General features: G+C 47.9%; 3 long non-coding RNA genes across 4 annotated transcripts; all 3 read right to left on the reverse strand.

Moving 5' to 3' along the window:
• Positions 1–924: 924 nt before the first annotated feature.
• Positions 925–7,583, reverse strand: LOC120709520. Of its 2 annotated transcripts, none has more exons than XR_005689710.1 (4): positions 6,474–7,583; positions 6,211–6,320; positions 6,048–6,118; positions 925–1,103 (listed from the first exon to the last, which is right to left on the reverse strand). It is a non-coding gene; the product is annotated as an uncharacterized LOC120709520 (long non-coding RNA). The 2 variants fall into 2 exon arrangements; XR_005689711.1 differs by lacking the exon at positions 925–1,103 and adding an exon at positions 5,758–5,967.
• A 2,370-nt stretch (positions 7,584–9,953) lies between these two features.
• On the reverse strand, positions 9,954–12,228 carry LOC120709522. Its single transcript, XR_005689712.1, has 6 exons — positions 11,804–12,228; positions 11,499–11,712; positions 11,212–11,409; positions 10,946–11,119; positions 10,240–10,872; positions 9,954–10,161 (listed from the first exon to the last, which is right to left on the reverse strand). It is a non-coding gene; the product is annotated as an uncharacterized LOC120709522 (long non-coding RNA).
• A 2,513-nt stretch (positions 12,229–14,741) lies between these two features.
• Positions 14,742–16,056, reverse strand: LOC120709523. Its single transcript, XR_005689713.1, has 2 exons — positions 15,845–16,056; positions 14,742–15,706 (listed from the first exon to the last, which is right to left on the reverse strand). It is a non-coding gene; the product is annotated as an uncharacterized LOC120709523 (long non-coding RNA).
• Between the last annotated feature and the right edge of the window lie 281 nt (positions 16,057–16,337).

The raw sequence follows: 16,337 nt of genomic DNA on the forward strand, positions 1-16,337 counted from the left end.
CTAGACATGAAAGGCTTTATGGCTCTGGAGTTATTTTGCTGAAAAGCAGCTAATACTGAATCCTTACTTTCAATATTTTAGCGTCAAATGAGTTGACCGCTATAACTTAGGTTTGCCTAGTACTCTAGAGCATACATGGTTGATCATATTATCTTTTCAGAGCACCACAGCCATAACTCATATTCTCAACTTTTCATTCCCAATTCCATCATTTACTACGATGTGACAGAGAGATCAAGGTTCTCATATCCGCGAGTCACGGCGAATCGATTCGATTTAACCTTGCAAGGTGGACCTAACCAACACGGCACGTATATGCCCCGTCGGGCTATACACACCAACCCTTCACATATGCACATCGAATAGGCGAACTGCCCTGCGACCCGGGACTGCTAGCCCCACCGATACCAACGAAGGGTCAGCCATGAGTTTGTATACTAGCTCCACTGGTGAAGACAGTATCAAGTCCGCCTACCGGTGCACATATGGTACTGAGCTTACCGGTTTCGGCTACCTCCTACTCCCGGCATGCGGTTAGTACTGTTCAATCCTCGATCAATAGTGCCAACAACGGTACAGTCCTCAATCGACACAGGCGGATGCTCACTTTCCATAACTTCCATATCCATAATCAATCCCTCTCCGCCCGGTCTTCATTTTTCCTTTCTTTTTCTCAAAGATTCGTTCTCCAATAATTTTTTCATAAGCAACAAAACCTATATCTCGCGAATGACAGGAATCACTCGTCTTCTACCGAATCCTAATTAAGCATTGCAGTACTAACGACCTGTATACTAGTAGAGCGACTGAGGAAACCTAGGGATCATGCATCTAAGGTTCCAATCAACTCCTAGAACTTAAATGCACAATAATTATATAACAATTATTGAATACTGAAATTAAGGGTTATGCACCGGGGCTTGCCTGGGATTAACACTAAATTAGTTAGTGTTGGTTAGATGATACTCGCTTGACGAGCACCTGCCTTCGGTCGTGCACATCGGGATCCATCCATCCATCTTCTGGATATGTCAACCAAACATTATCTTCGGGTTCGGCTCCGACTTTATCCTTTAGCTCCACGCGTCGTGCATCTAGCGTACCTATATGATATGCAACGATGCAAATGCATGAACGTAAAGAAAACAACACACGAGGTATTTAAAAGGCATACAAGATAAACCGAGTCACACCACACCGATTTAAGCACCAAAAGATGTTTAATTAGATACTACTCAAATCTTCCATAGAAAGATAGCAAGGAACATCAAGTATGGTAAGCAAAGCACGCGAGAGCAACTAAAGACTTTATTTAGCTAACAAGCCAACATAAACAAGTTTTATAAAAACCACCAACATACTAGCTCTAAATGATTTCACAAGGTAAGCACATGAACAAAACAAGTTGCCGCAATTATCTATGCAGGAAAACATTTCTTAGCAATAACAAAAGAAAAACTATATCTAGGAACCATATAAATGTAAAAACTTGTCATGCAGCAAGAACCTGATAGAACAACTTAATTAGCATGACAAGATAATGATAAAGAGTGTAAAAACAATTTACCAACATTTATTGCTAACATAAAGCATTTATTTTAGCCTAAACAAGACAAACTGAACAAAAATAGATTTACACATGTGCATAGCTTTTGGACATGAAATTTTTACAGTGAACTAAACATGCAAAGAGTAAGCTATTGCATAAATTTCATAATTTTTTGACTTCCAAAACTGCATATATTAAATAAACAAGCTAAAACAAGCATTAATCATGATTAAATCAAAATATCAGAGAAACATTAAACAACCAGTAGCTTAAATATTTTTCCTAAGTTATACATGTCAAAACAACGCTAACCCAACCAGTTTTACCTTTTTACCATTTTTCTACTATTTACTAAGCATTTTCAAAGCTTGCAACCACTTAAACTAACATTTAAACTAGAGCAAAACCTATTTAGAAACTGAAGATTAACCTGTAAGGAAAGTTGTAGATCTTAGAACAAAGAATCCAACAAATTTTAGTTTGCATTTTTCTGATTTTTCTATGATTTACTACAATTTTTCAAAGTTTCAGCCAATTTATTGCAAAAGAGCCCTTCGCAGCACTATTCCTTTGAGTCTATACTTGTGCAGAAAACCCCCTAGATTTGTCCCTATTGCTGCGTGGGGTCCCTGGTCGCGATATTTGAGCAGAGGAGTATGGAGAGCAGCGATTCAGGCGAGGGGAGGGCTTCCCGGCGACGAGGAAAGGGTGGGGGAGTACGAGGGACGCGAGAGCTACCTGCGGGTGGTCTCGGTTGACGCCGGGGTGGCCGGAGGAGGGCCCTCGGCGGGAGCAGGAGCTTGGCGGCGGCGGTGGCGGCGTGGGGCGGCGGTCCGGCGAGGTTGGGCGAGTAAGGACGGGTTGGGGACCTTCAGTGGGCCGAGAGGGACCCGTTCCGGGGCTCGGCTCGAGCGGAGGTGGTCTGGAGGGGAGGGTCGACGGGGAGCAGGAGCTCCGGGCGGCTCCAATGGTGGCGGGTGGTGACTGAGCCTATTCCGGCCGTGGGGTGCTCACCGGCGGCGATGGAGGGGTGGATGAGCACGAGGAGGTCGAGAGCTACCCATTGGTGGGTTCGGACGAGGTTGGGGGCGGCCGGAGAGGGGGTCTCCACGGAAGCAGGGGCGCGACGGCGCTGATGGCGTGTGGTGGCGCCTCTGGCGCACGAGCAGGGGCTCGGCCCGGCTCTAGGAGGAGTGGAGCAGGTGCGGGGCGAAGCGAGGCGGCCTAGGGCGCAGCAAATCGGCGGCAGGACGGTGAGGGGTGGCCAGCGCAGGGCTCGGCGATGAGCTGCACGACCTCGGCTCCGTCTGAGCTCGAGGAAAGGAGGAGAACCAATGGAAAAAGGCTACGAACGTCGAGGAGAGCGGCGAAGCTTCGAGACGCGACGACGTCTGCCGCGACGGCCGACGCGTGGCGTGGAGGGCGAGGATCGCCGGGCGGCGACGCGTGGGCGGCATGAGCGCCAAGAGCAAATAAACACTGGAGAAAATAATTCAACGAAACTCAATTCGATTTTGACTGTCCAAAACTCAAAATTTTATATAGAAACTCAAAAAATTCCAAGAATGAAAGTTGTTCAAAATTTAATTTCCTCCAACTTTTGTTTCAGGCAAAACTTCATTTGAAAATTAAATCATAGTTTAAAATTTGAAATTTTGAAACCAACTCATTAATGTCCTTTTCCAAAGCGAAATCAAAAGTTTTCTTCAAAGTTTGTGCTGAAACTTGAAAAAATCAAAACACGAAAGTTTTTTTTTCACCACTCCAAACTCTACAACTTTGGTTTTAGGCAAAAGTTGATTTGAACAAGAATTTCAAAGTTGTTTTTAAAGCATGTTTTATTGGGTTTAAACCTAGACATCATTTCATGTGTTAAAGTACTAGCAAAATTTAATCAAAAATATTTTATGCATGCACGGTTAGTGTTAATGACGATAACAAACACATGATTAACCTTAACTACAAGTAATTAACACCTGGTGTGTTACACCGCCAATGTTGTTGCAGACGCCCTGTCCCGGCGTGATGAGGAGATCAGTACTACTTGCATGCACCTCTCTACTCCTTCATTCGAGCTGTTCAATGAGCTACGCAAGCAGTTGGCTGCCGATGAATCCTTGCATAGGATCCGCGATCAGGCAAGGAAGGCCGAAGAGGGGTGGTCCATGGCGGATCAGCTCCTGCTGAAGGATGGCAAGGTCTTTGTGCCAGCTTCTTACAGCATGGTTCCGTCCCTCGTGGAGCTAGCACACGTTTTCGCTCGGACTTTCACATCCCAGGTGCTCGCAAGCTTGTCATGGATTTCATTCGGAATTGTGAAGTGTGCCAGCGGAACAAGACCGAGCATTTGAGACCGGGGGGTCTGCTTCAGCCACCGGAAATCCCATCTGCAGTTTGGGCTGACATTGCGATGGATTTCATAGAAGCTCTTCCACGAGTCAACGGCAAAACGGTCATTCTCACAGTGGTGGACCGCTTTTCCAAGTTTGCTCATTTCATTCCCTTAAGTCACCCTTATACAGCAGCTTCGGTGGCACGGGTTTTCTTTCAGGAAATTATCCGCTTACATGGCCTTCCGTCCTCTATCGTAAGTGACAGTGACCCCGTATTCACCAGCGCATTTTGGAAGGAGTTATTCAGCCTCTCAGGTGTCAAGTTGCAGTTTACATCAGCATTCCACCCTCAAGCGGATGGACAATCAGAGGCCACTAACAAAATCATTGTTATGTACCTCCGTTGCCTCACTGGTGATCATCCTCGGCAGTGGATCCGCTGGCTTCCATGGGCAGAATTTTGTTATAACTCATCCTATCAAGCTTCGTTGCGTACTTCCCCGTTCAAGGTGGTGTATGGCCGTGATCCACCAGTCCTCAGAGCTTATGAAACCCGGGGAAGCACGGCTGCCAGCAGTGGAGCAGCAGATGTTGGAACGAGATGAATTCCTTGCAGAAGTTCATGATTGCTTGGAGCAAGCCCAGCAATACGCCAAGCATCAGTATGATAAGAAACATAGGGAGCTTTCCTTTGCACCTGGACAATGGGTGTGGCTCCGTCTCTTGCACAGGCCCATGGCTTCCCTCTCCGTGCAGCAGAGGTAAACTCAGACCCAAGTACTTTGGCCCCTACAAAGTCCTTGAGAAGATTGGTGATGTGGCTTATCGTTTGGAGTTACCTCCGGGAGCACGACTTCATGATGTTTTTCACGTGGGACTCCTCAAACTCTTCCATGGTACACCACCAGAGACACCACCAGTACTTCCACCAATTCAGAATGGTCGTGCCTGCCCTTGTCCAGCCAAGGTGCTAAGAGGCCGTCTAGCTCGCGGACACTACGAGTTATTAGTCCAATGGGCCGATCAAGCAGCTGCCAACGCGGCATGGGTGTCCCTAGAGGATTTCAAGCGCTTGTATCCAGATTTCCAGCTCGAGGACGAGCTGTTGCTCCAGGGGGGAGAGATGTTATGACCGGGAAGACGTACCAAAGACGTGGCAGAAACAAGCAAGCGCCGGACCCTGAGGAACGTGGCGGCTAATCGGACGATCAGGAAGATATCTTGGGCTTCGGCTAGAGCAAATTAGGAGATTAGTTTCTATATTATGATTGGCTAGTTATATTTCCTTCATTAGAGATAGACTTATTTAAGAAGGACTTGTATCGTGTGAGGAAATTAAGCAATGAGATCAATCTAGTTTTCCCCTATCCCTTCTCCTCCTCTCCCGTTCCCATCTGCTAGTTACCAGCGACGTGCTCGACGGCGCCCAAACGCCGAGGGCCGGGACCACGCCCTCCTACCACTCACGACTATCACCTACGCCACGTCCCTAGCACCAATCAGGTTCCATCCATCCACGATCATAACAGTTGCTAATTCAGTATGCAGGGAGGTTGAATCCCACATAATTACATTCTCAGATAAATGTTGATGCACTAACAAATTGAGCATAAGCAAACTGATTCATCCTAAGCAAATTGTGTGTGGTTTTGAACATACAGTCATATATGAACCTCCATGCAGTACAACACTTGCTTGGAAGCCAAAGTTCAATCTTACCTTTGCATAGAATTGAACATATGGAAGTGCAAATATGTGTATATGCATTTGATGGTATGCGTGGCCTTCTCTTATGTCCACAAAAATTGTATTTAGCCTCTAATGGCATAAAACAAGGCGCACCAAGCAACAACCAAAGATCCATCACCATCCAAATTGCCAAATGAACCAAGCAAATTATATTCAGAAACACATTTAGCCAGTGTTGTTTTAGAGGAAATGATATTGCTTCTTTTGTGTGCTTCATCTTAACAATTTTGAATGACAAAACAGGTACAGCGGTGCAAGAACAGCTGAGCAATATGCCCATTCTCCTCTTTTTCCTCCATATGCATAAGTTCATAACCAGTATCACGATTTTGTCACCTAAGCAGCACCATGTTACCACACAGTTTATGGAGGGGAACAAACAAGCGCTAGAGAAGGGGAAGGGCAGATGACCTCACCTCTGAATCTTCAGCTGTTGATCAGGTGGTTTGGAGACAAGAATGCATCCACCCCAAGGCATTTACAAAACCTCAACAGAGTGAAGAAAGAAAACCTAAGTTGTTGAGCAACAACAACATAGTTACAGGCCGCAATCATGACGTGCATCAGCATTGGACTTACTACTATGGCCGATTCATCATATATACTGTGTCAAGAACTCAGTCGCCACGGGCCATCCACCATGACGGACAGCTTGAACTCGCTGGTGTCCTTGTCGTCTTGTCGATGTCCTGAAGTTCATGTAAGAACAATGGACAATGGTTGCACCTCTCAGATAAATGTAAAAATGATAAACTGATGGCAAAGGAGAACAAAAATTGCATGCACCTATAATTGGAAAAGAAATAAAAATTGATATGAGCTAATGAAGCAAAAGAACCTACCCTTCAAATGCCTGTCCAATCCAAATGCTTAAAAGCTTTCAGTTCTTTTATTTCATCGCAAGCTCACAATTAAACGAGCTAATGAATTGTGTTCACCTGAACACCCTCTGACCATGAACAGAATAGGAAGAAATCTTTCAGAGGAACTATATTATTTCTCTGATAGCTGTAGCTGGCATCTTTAACTGGATGTTAATCAACAAAAATCTATGACTATATAGAACCAGCCTCTTCGACAGCCTTATTAGCATGAACTGGACAGCAACAATTACAAGGAATGTCAGCTCTAATCACACTACTACTCACCAGCAGTCTTGAAGAAATGTAACATTAAGATGAATCACAATGTATTTGTTGCAACAAGTGAACTTGACAGAGGGATCATTACGCTTAGAAGATGGTGAGGAACACTTGGAGACATGCATCAAGAATTTAATCTAATAGGAAACTGGAGTTGGGGATCGGTGAGTTAGTAGGTCGTGGGGAGCCAGAGACCATTCTGCTCGTGCAGTGGAACCTTGCTGGTGAGGATCTGCATGGAGTTAGCGCTGACCACAACATCGGCAGCCTCCGCAGTGGATCCAGCCACCTCCTTCGCGGATATGGCCGCTGCCTACATGGCCTCCTCCACACGGGCGCAGGATGGATGGCGCGAAGCTTTAGGGAGGGGGAGGCGTGGAAGGGGATGACGAGGTGGCGGAGGGGGTCTCGGTCGAGGAGGCTTGGAGGAGGGGGTCTCGGTCGAGGAGGCTTGGAGGAGGGGCCTCGCAAACGGCGCTTTTGGGGGAGGCGGCATACGATGGAAGGGCAAGAGGCGCGGGGGAGAGGAGAGGTCACGGGCCGATTGGGAAGAGGAATTGTGCCGAGAGCGGCGGCGCGAGGGGGAGGCGAGTGCGGCGGCGTCGGCAGCGAGAGAGGGCGGCGGCGGCGCGCGCCCATGGGAGGCGAGAGCGGAGCGCGAGGCAACGGCCGGAGCGTCGGCCGGGCGCGAGGGGGCGGCGGCGAGCGCGAGGGATTGGAACTGCTCTTGCGAGTGGAGTCGTGGGCGACGCGCGGGGAGAGAAGCGATGGGCAGAGCCACAGAGCCGTGGGCAGAGACACGGGGAGAGAGCTGAGGCAATGTGTCGGCTCTCCGGAAAAAGAAGAAAGGAAAACAGATAAGTGACGGTGATGGAGACTTTGCCGAGTGCAAAGACCTCCGTTATGCCGAGTGTCATTGACACTTGGTAATGATTCGGTAAATTTTTGGACACATGATAAATACTATACCCAATCTGCATAGAAAAATACTCTTTGCCGAGTGCTGTGGTAAAAACACTCGGCAAAGATCCTGTTTGTCCAGTGTTGCACACGGCAAATCGCTCTATTTTTTCCCTATTTTTATTATTTGGTCACGTATATGGTACCCTAAAAGTGCATCTAGGCCCCTAGTGGGCTTTAGTGAATTGAATGACATCATAATTAAAAAACTAATCATCTTGTTGACTATATGAGCAGGAAATGATTATTGTATCAATGGATCACTTATGATGAAATATGTTGAAAATCAAGATAAAAGGCTCATATGACAAGACTTGTGACTAAGCTATGGTTAAAGTGATGATATTGACAAGCAATGAGTTTTATATGGATTGAATCATGTGTTTGATGATAACTATTTATTCTCATATCCAAATGAAGCTTGTTAGCAAGGTCATAGCACTAGAGGGGTATTTCTTGTGAAGAAATGGACAATCTATCAAGAGAAGATATAAGTTGGATGAAATTGTGAAAATTGAATCTATTGGTGATTTAATAGTGACACAAGCTTGTACGAAGCTCTATGTGATTCAAGGATTAAGAGTTGGAATCCGAGATAGTGTTTCAGGAGACTAAGCTTGGAGAAGGGTAATTGGTTTGTGCCGAGAAACCAACGCTAGGGTGACGAAACTTTCTTTGGGTTCAACTTGAAAAATCTTGGTCATGTATGATATTCATATTTGCAAATGTCAATCTTTCTAGAATTATATTGTGAAGATGGTTATTTGAACTAGAGATCGATTTCATTTAAAGCCAAAGATTCAAGTCACTAGCTCAAGGAAGATGTGCTCAGAGTAAAAAACAAAATTGGATGCACTCCTCAGATTGAGAATAATCAAAGCACAGCATGAGATAAAACTGAGAAGTTCAAGAGGTTTCAAATGTAATTTATCTTTGATCTTGAGTATAGCTATGCCGTACTATCAAGAGAGATGCATCACAATGATCTTTGGTTTAGTCTCAGTGCTCAAGTAACCTAAGTAAGTTGAGAGAGACGCAAGAAGTCTCACGTGCACATTTAACCTATCTGCCCGAGTCAATCCGGAAGTTCCGGATTTGGCAATCTGGAAGTTTCAGATTTGGTACACGTGGCACTAACGGTTAGTTGGTTTGAAAACCAAAAAGTTCTGGGTTAGTGAATTCGGAAGTTCCGGATTCTAACTGTCACATAACGGCTAGTTTCTTTGGACCCAGCTATTTATACCGTTTAGCACCCTCCTTGGTGAGCTGCTGTTGCAGGAATTGTTTTACAGCTTGCTAGTCATTCCAAAAGCTTGGTAGCCATTGTTGAGCTCTCACCAACATCTTTTTGTGAGATTGTGTGATTCTTATAATATCCTTGAATTGGGTTTGAGAGAGTGATAGCTTGAGAGCACCAAAGAGCACAGCAAACCTTGAGCACTTGAGTTTGGTCGAAATTGTGTGATTTGCATTTGTTACCCTTGGAGCTTTAACTCCTAGACGACTAGGTGTTGCCCGATGAGCTTCCAATCGTGTGGTGAGTCATGGGAAGTTTGTGGAGGTTGTGCTTCACCTCCGCAAGGGAAGAAGTAAGTTTAGTGAAGTGGGGAAGTAGTTGGAAGAAGACCAGACTTGGTGGAAGTGAATTGGAATAGACTCACATCCTAAAAAGTTTCTCAACAGAGAGTAGGATTCACTGTACCTTAGTGGCAGATTTGGTAGCAAGTAGTGAATCCGAACTTTGGTAAAACAAATCTTTGTGTCCCCCGCTGTTTTGCTTCTTATTGCACTCATTGTGATATTTGTGAATTTGGTTGATCTACTCGGTTGGCAGTGTTTATGGGTGCAGGGACTTTGTGAACCTACTCAAGAAGATTTACCGAGCCTTCTCTCCATCTGGGGTTTGAACTTGTATTCATTTACTCGCACTATATTCATTGTGTTCACTCTGCTCTGAATGAACCCGGAAGTTCCGGTTTGCAAAACCCGGAAGTTCCGAGTCCACCTACTGTCTTGCTCAAATCCGGAAGTTTCGTATTTGAAACCCCGAAGTTTCGGATTTGGCAGGCAGTGAATTTTATCCGTTGTGTTTGAATGAAAATTTATAGATTCGCCTATTCACCCCCCCTCTAGGCGACATCACGGTCCTTTCATACCCCACTCAAATAAATATCACAAGCATCACATATATATTAGAATAAGCGTCACATGCAGTTCATATAGTCACAAATAATCCACAAATGCAAATAAAACATTAGTATCGTTCATCCACAACCACCAGTAGTCCACAAATGCAAATACAAGCTAGTCCATACATAGCAAGTCCATACAAGCGGTCCACAAGCACAAGTAGTCACTGAGGTGGCCACTGCTGCCACGGCGACAGATCTGGGTCCTGAGGCCCATCATTCGATGCCGCCGGTTGATTCTGTACAAAGGATAAGAGATTGCATGTGTGAGATAAGATTTAAGGTAGGAACATGCAAATTAAATCTTTCATACTCACAAGAGTAGTTATAGGAGGAGGTGGAGTAGGAGGAAATAGAATCGGTACAGAGGTTGACCCATTCTCCCGCCAAGACTTTGTATCCACTGAAACATCAGCTCCATCCTCTGCCACTCGGCTTCCATCCTCTGTCGATCAGCCTCCATCCTCTGTGCCATCTCCTCCCGTAGCCTACTCTCTTCTTCTGGCTGGGCCTACAATATTTCACCCCATTGTTACAATGAAAAGCAAATGTATGTAAAAAACAATGAACAACGAATGAAACTGAAATAACATGTAGTGCCTCCATCCAAAACTGTGCAGTGTCCGGCCGTAGGCGTATGGCTGGGCTTGAGCTCGTGCTCCTCGCTCGAATCTGGGAGAGTTTGGGAAAAGTGGCCGTGACGAGTGTGTTGTCCCCAATCCAGTACTGCCCGTGCTTCTTGCCTCCTCCCACCATCATGACGACTTCTCCATCAAGGCCCTGGATGCTCGGATCATACTGTGGCCCATGGACCTCCCTTGCCATCGGTGTGTACTCAGTGAGGTGGCTGTGGATGGCCGCATTGTTGTATGCCGAGGGGAGGTCCTCCTGGTAGTAGTTGACGTCGGACATCGCCTTCCCCATATGGGCCAAAGCCCATGTGACGACGACTGCGAAAAAATAGCAAGATGATTAGAAATTATGCAGAATTGAGCGTTATAGTAAAGAAATGAATTCCCGTACCCATCTAGTCGCGTATTCGTCGAGGCTAAGGTTGCCTTGATAGTGTGGTGCGCCTGGCATCATCAAATGCCGCTCCCGGCAAGCGTTGTGCGTCTCCTACCAACCCTCCGAGCACCATTTGTCCACCATGTGTGTCTAGCACTGGAGATTCTGGGCGATCCACCATGGAGGCACCTACACGACATCAAGTACATTGCATATAAGAAGTTCAAATAAAGTGTACTTAATCTCAGGAAAAAAAATCAGTATTAATATTCTATATTAACCTGCAGGTATTGTTCTTGTGTCAGCCTCATGTTTCTTGCCTCAATTTTTGGCACTTTCACTCCAAGGAAGTGAGCGTGGTATGTCACGATGGCCTGGATGCGCGCCTCATAATGTATATCATTCACAAGTTTAAAACGGGCTTTGTGTGCCATACTGGCCGACCTGTTCTCATATCCCTCCTGGCATCTATAGAAATCCTGCATATAGACGCGATGTTTTCTGTTATTATTTCAAGAATGTCCAATGAATGCGATGTATTGAGCATTGTAGTGCGAGGAAGACTTACTCATAGTTCGGCCACCACCCGCTATGCCTTGTTGGTGAATACCCTACCATCCCGATCTGGTAAATCGGGGAAGGCGATGTAGTGCTCCCACGTGTACGTCGGCTCCATGGAACCGCCAAACGCTACCATGCCAGGGAAGTGTAGCCTGCACAAAAGACCCAGGATGCCATTGGGAAGGCATTTGTGATCACCTGGAGCGACCACCGTCCAACCCCTTCCCAAGTGATTAAGATAAGTTATTAGTTTGTATTGTGTTTTTGAACATATCAAATGAAAAGGTAGTGATGACATCTAAAGTTACTTACCTTTTTCCAGTGGGTCGAATCAGCGGGTGTCTCTCAAAAGATATCGGTCGCTTAGGGAGGGTCGAGGGACCTCGCAACCAAATACTCGACCAACAAGAGGAAGCGGAACCCCCTGCTGCCTCCTCCTACTCCTGCTCCTGCTCCACCTCTACCTCCTCGTCATCACCAGAGTCATGCGTGGAAGGTACATCGTCGTCCTCCTCAGACGATGAAGAAGCGACATGCGACGGTGACCTCGCAACACCATTCCCTTGAGCCCTGCCGGAGGTCTCAGCTGCAGGCAACCGTGACCTCAATGCACCGTTCCCTCGACCCCTGCCTCGACCTCGACCTCGACCCCTCCCGGAGTCCTTAGCTGCATGAGACCCTTTGTTGTAAATCGACGACACGGACCTCAAACCGCCCACCATCTTTGTTCAATCACCTACAATTAAAAAGAGTAAACCAACCAGTACACGTATTAGAAATTAATTAGTACAACTAGTAAATAAACAAAACATAATTAGAAAATAACGTAGTATTACAACTAGTAAAGCAATTAGTACGGATCATATATGTATTAGAAATAATTATCATGATTGGGATTAGCTTGTTCCAAGAGAAAAATCACAAGAGATTCTCTTTGCGTGGAAAATAAAGATGTGGGCATGTCAATATATATAGAAAATACACAAAAGGAACAAAAGGTAGGAAACACAAGCTTTATTCATATTTTATAAAATACAAATATCAGTTCCCATACATATGCGTGCGCTCCATAGCCTGCCGCCGTTGGGCAGATCTGACTTGGGCGGTGTGGTGTTCTGGTTCCCAGGGCCTCGAGAAGCTCCTGGTTAATTACCTCTGCAAGACTAGCTTGCTGGAGGACCTCCGATTAAGCTGCTGTGGTCGTCATCTTCGGTCTTCGCTTCACGTTCTCCATGCATGATGATGGTGGTGGTGGTGTAGATGTGGGCGTCGTCGTCGTCTATGGCCTCGTCAGTGTCCATGAGCTGGTGTAGCGCAGCTGGAACATCAGCGGCGCCCGCCTGTGTCGTTCGACCTCGTCGGTCTCGAACGGCGGAGTAGTCGTAGTAGGGGTATGTTGGCGATGCATGGTCGCGCGAGCTAGACCAAATCATTGTTGATGTAGATGGGCCTCCAGACACTGCCTAGCGCCTTTGGCTGCTGATGCCAGGGAAGTGGCCATTGATGATGAGGGGTGTCGCCGCTCTGCCGGCGGCCGAGCCAAAGTAGTCGTCGACGATGAGGGGGTCGCCGCTCCGCTAGCGGGCGAGCCGAAGTGGTTGTTGATGATAAGCAGGCGAACGTTGACCATGAGCCGGAGGCACCACGCCGCTGCCTTTCCCCTTCGCGTTGATGGAGTCCTGACGGTCGGCTTGATAGCAGATGACGGATGCCGGCCGCTCGCCGGCTCCTTCGCCGCATGCTTGATGGAGAGGAACCCCGGCCGAGAAGGGCCACCAGTAGTCCGGGCGTCGATGGGCGAAGAAGTCCCACGGGAAGACCGTCCGCAGAGAGCTTCATCCTCTTGTAGTGATAAGGCATCTGTACGTAGATGCACTTGTTCTTGTGTGCTCCCCGTGGTGGCGCACGTACATCTTCACGCATGCACTGTAGCTTGCTAGCTTCTTGATAACAACACACGTGCACCTATGGCAATGCATGCTCAAGCGCCTGGTTGAAGATCGGCTCTTCGGCTCCGCGTAGCTCGGCATTAGCGGCAACCCGCCGCCGGCATCGCTTGCTGCCTTGACGTCGCTTCTCACCCCGGCGTCTTCGCGGTGTCGCAGTCATCATTGGCTCGGTGCCGGGCTTTAACGTACAGCCCTGGCCTCGCCGCCGGCTGCGCTTAACACGCCTCCGAAGATGAACAGAGGCGCCATAGCCTTCTCCTCGTCACTCGACTCGTTCCTCGGCCTCTGCTCGGCGCCGGGGCAGTTGCCGACTCCCGGCCCCTTGCCGATGGTGGATGGCGAGTGTGAGGAAGATGAGAGGATGAGGGCCGCCGCTGGCTTGGTGCAGACGTGGATGAGGCAGATGAAGACGACAAGGGCGAGGCTGCCGCCGTCGCGGCACAGGCGTGACCTTTCCGGATCCTCCTCCTGCCTCTGTTCTCCTTGCGTGCACCCTGGCCCTTGCCAGGCGCCGACGAGATCGCCGACTCCCAGCTCCTTGTCGACGATGGCCGACGAGCTCGAATTTGCTGAGGATGAAGGCTACCGCCTCGGCGTGGTGCAAACTTGGACGATGCAGATCCGCAGACGAAGATGCAGGTGCGACCTCCTTGTAGATGGATTCTTGTAGCGAAAATGGCTTCTCATGTCATATTTCAATATATTGTTTTGACGATTGATGACACACACAACACTTGAACTAATATGATTGTTAAGATAATCATTCTCAGGCTTTTAGGTTCAAGTGATGACAAAAAGAAGATAGGCAAAGTTCAGCTTATAGGCACCGGATGAACCGATGGTTCAAAAAGAGGCATCGGTGCATTGTGCATACTGTGTACCAGAGACGATGTCAAGTGTCCAGGAGAAGATTCTTCAGCACCAGTTCAACCGACGGGGCATCGGAGCATTGCGTCGGAGCATTGACGAGAGAAGAGCGCAACGGCTAGTCAAGTTGCTGTGAGAGACCGGTTGAACCGACGCCCTAAGCATCGGTTGAACCGATGGTCCCTGGAGTCGCTGCAACTGTGTTAGAGAAGCCAACGGCTACTTCAGTTGCTTAGAGTGACCGGATGAACCGACGCTACCCAACCAGAGGCATCGGTTCATCCGATGATACGCAGATTTTCTGCTGACCGTTGGAGCAACGGCTACAAGACTTGGTGGCCTATATATACGCCTCACCCCGGCCATTTGAAGATTGCTGGAGTTGCTGAACATCCCACACACACACCCAAAAATATCTCCAAGCCATACAAGAGCATCAAGATCATATCCTTAGCTTTTAGCACTAGCTTGTAAAGTATGAGTGCTAGAATAGCTCTTAGTGAGTGAGATTGCAAGGCCTTAAGCTTTTGTGCTGTGGTTCTCTATTGAACCAAACAAGAGCTTGATACGCCAGCCTCCTTGGAGCTGCGAAGCTCGCCGGCAACGTCATCGACCCTTCGACTTGGTGTGGAGCAGCGACGACATCTTTGTGTGGAGGACGTGGAGACCCCCATCCTTTGTGGAGAAGCTCCTTAGTGTAACCCGGGGCCAATGTGATCGTGATTGTGTTCACGGAAAAGACTTGGTGGCCGAGTAGCAATACTCTTAGTGAGTGCTATAACAACGTGGATGTAGATGTGCATTTGTGGCTAACAGAAACCACGGGATAAATGTGCATTTGTGGCTAACAGAAACCACGGGATAAACACCCGCGTCAAGAGTTTGCTATCTCCTATCCCGCTCTTTAAGCTTCCGCATTTAATACTTGCAACCTTTGTGCATTTACTTTTATAGAATAATTTTTTGTTAGGAAAGGATATAGGGTGCATAACTCTTTTGGGATAGGGGTTTCACCCTAGAACAACCTAGTTGCACATCTAGATAGCATGCTTTAGTTCAAGTTTTGTGCAAACTAGTTGGAGCCATAGGTCAAAGTTTTTATTAGTGGCTAATTCACCCCCTCTCCCTCTTAGACTAGAGCACCCGATCACTTTCAATTCTTGATCCATGGAGTAGATGGATTTGATCCACGACAATCTCGTCTAGGTGCAAGCAGCAAGGCGGCGCTGCTCCGGCCGGTTGGCTGCCAAGCCGGCCACGACGAGCAGATCGATGGGGCCCTAATGGCCGGACTACCGCTTCTTCGTGAGAACTTGGCCTCGGGCGCCGGCGGCGGCTTGGACGATGATGGATGCGGAGAGGATGTGCACGTCTCTCCTGGCTTCTCCATGCGCCGGCCCTGTGTGGAAAGGGAGATCATATAAACAACAATATAAAGAATCTCACCCTTGAAGTGTCCAGCCATGCCGCCGGCGATCTGAGATGGCGAGCTCGATGACGGCCGGCGCGGCGATCTCTCGACTCTGGCGCGACCTACTTGTGAGATGGACGGAGATGAAGGCTGCGGGCGGCCTCGGCGGCGATGGACGAGTGCGCCTGCCTCCTGGCCTCGTCCTCCTCCGCTCGTCAACGCGAGCAGGAGGTACGCGACGCCGGTATTTCCGATGGAGAACGGCTGGGGGCGCGCCTTGCCCCCTGGCTCCTTCGACCCGGCTGCCACGATTGAAAAAAAAAAGGACCCCCTTCCACAGAGAAGGCACGGGTCTTTATATAGGCTGATTAGGGTGACGTGCTTCCTGAGTTCCCCCACCCGACGCTGCCTTTGGATGGTTGAGAAAAATCCGCGAGCCTCATCTGCCGAGCGTGCCAAGCGGAGCGATAAGCATGGGCAGGATAAGCATCCTAGTCACCCCTCGCTGTATTGTGGGCCTGAGCAAGGGAGTCTTCCAGCACACGTGCGTGAGAAGCTAGGAGGCAATAGAATGTGCAAACACGCGCACATCTCTCATTTCATTATGGGTTCAACGCTG

This window comes from Panicum virgatum, chromosome 5K (genome assembly GCF_016808335.1).
Source record: "Panicum virgatum strain AP13 chromosome 5K, P.virgatum_v5, whole genome shotgun sequence".
NCBI classification, from domain to species: Eukaryota; Viridiplantae; Streptophyta; class Magnoliopsida; order Poales; family Poaceae; genus Panicum; species Panicum virgatum.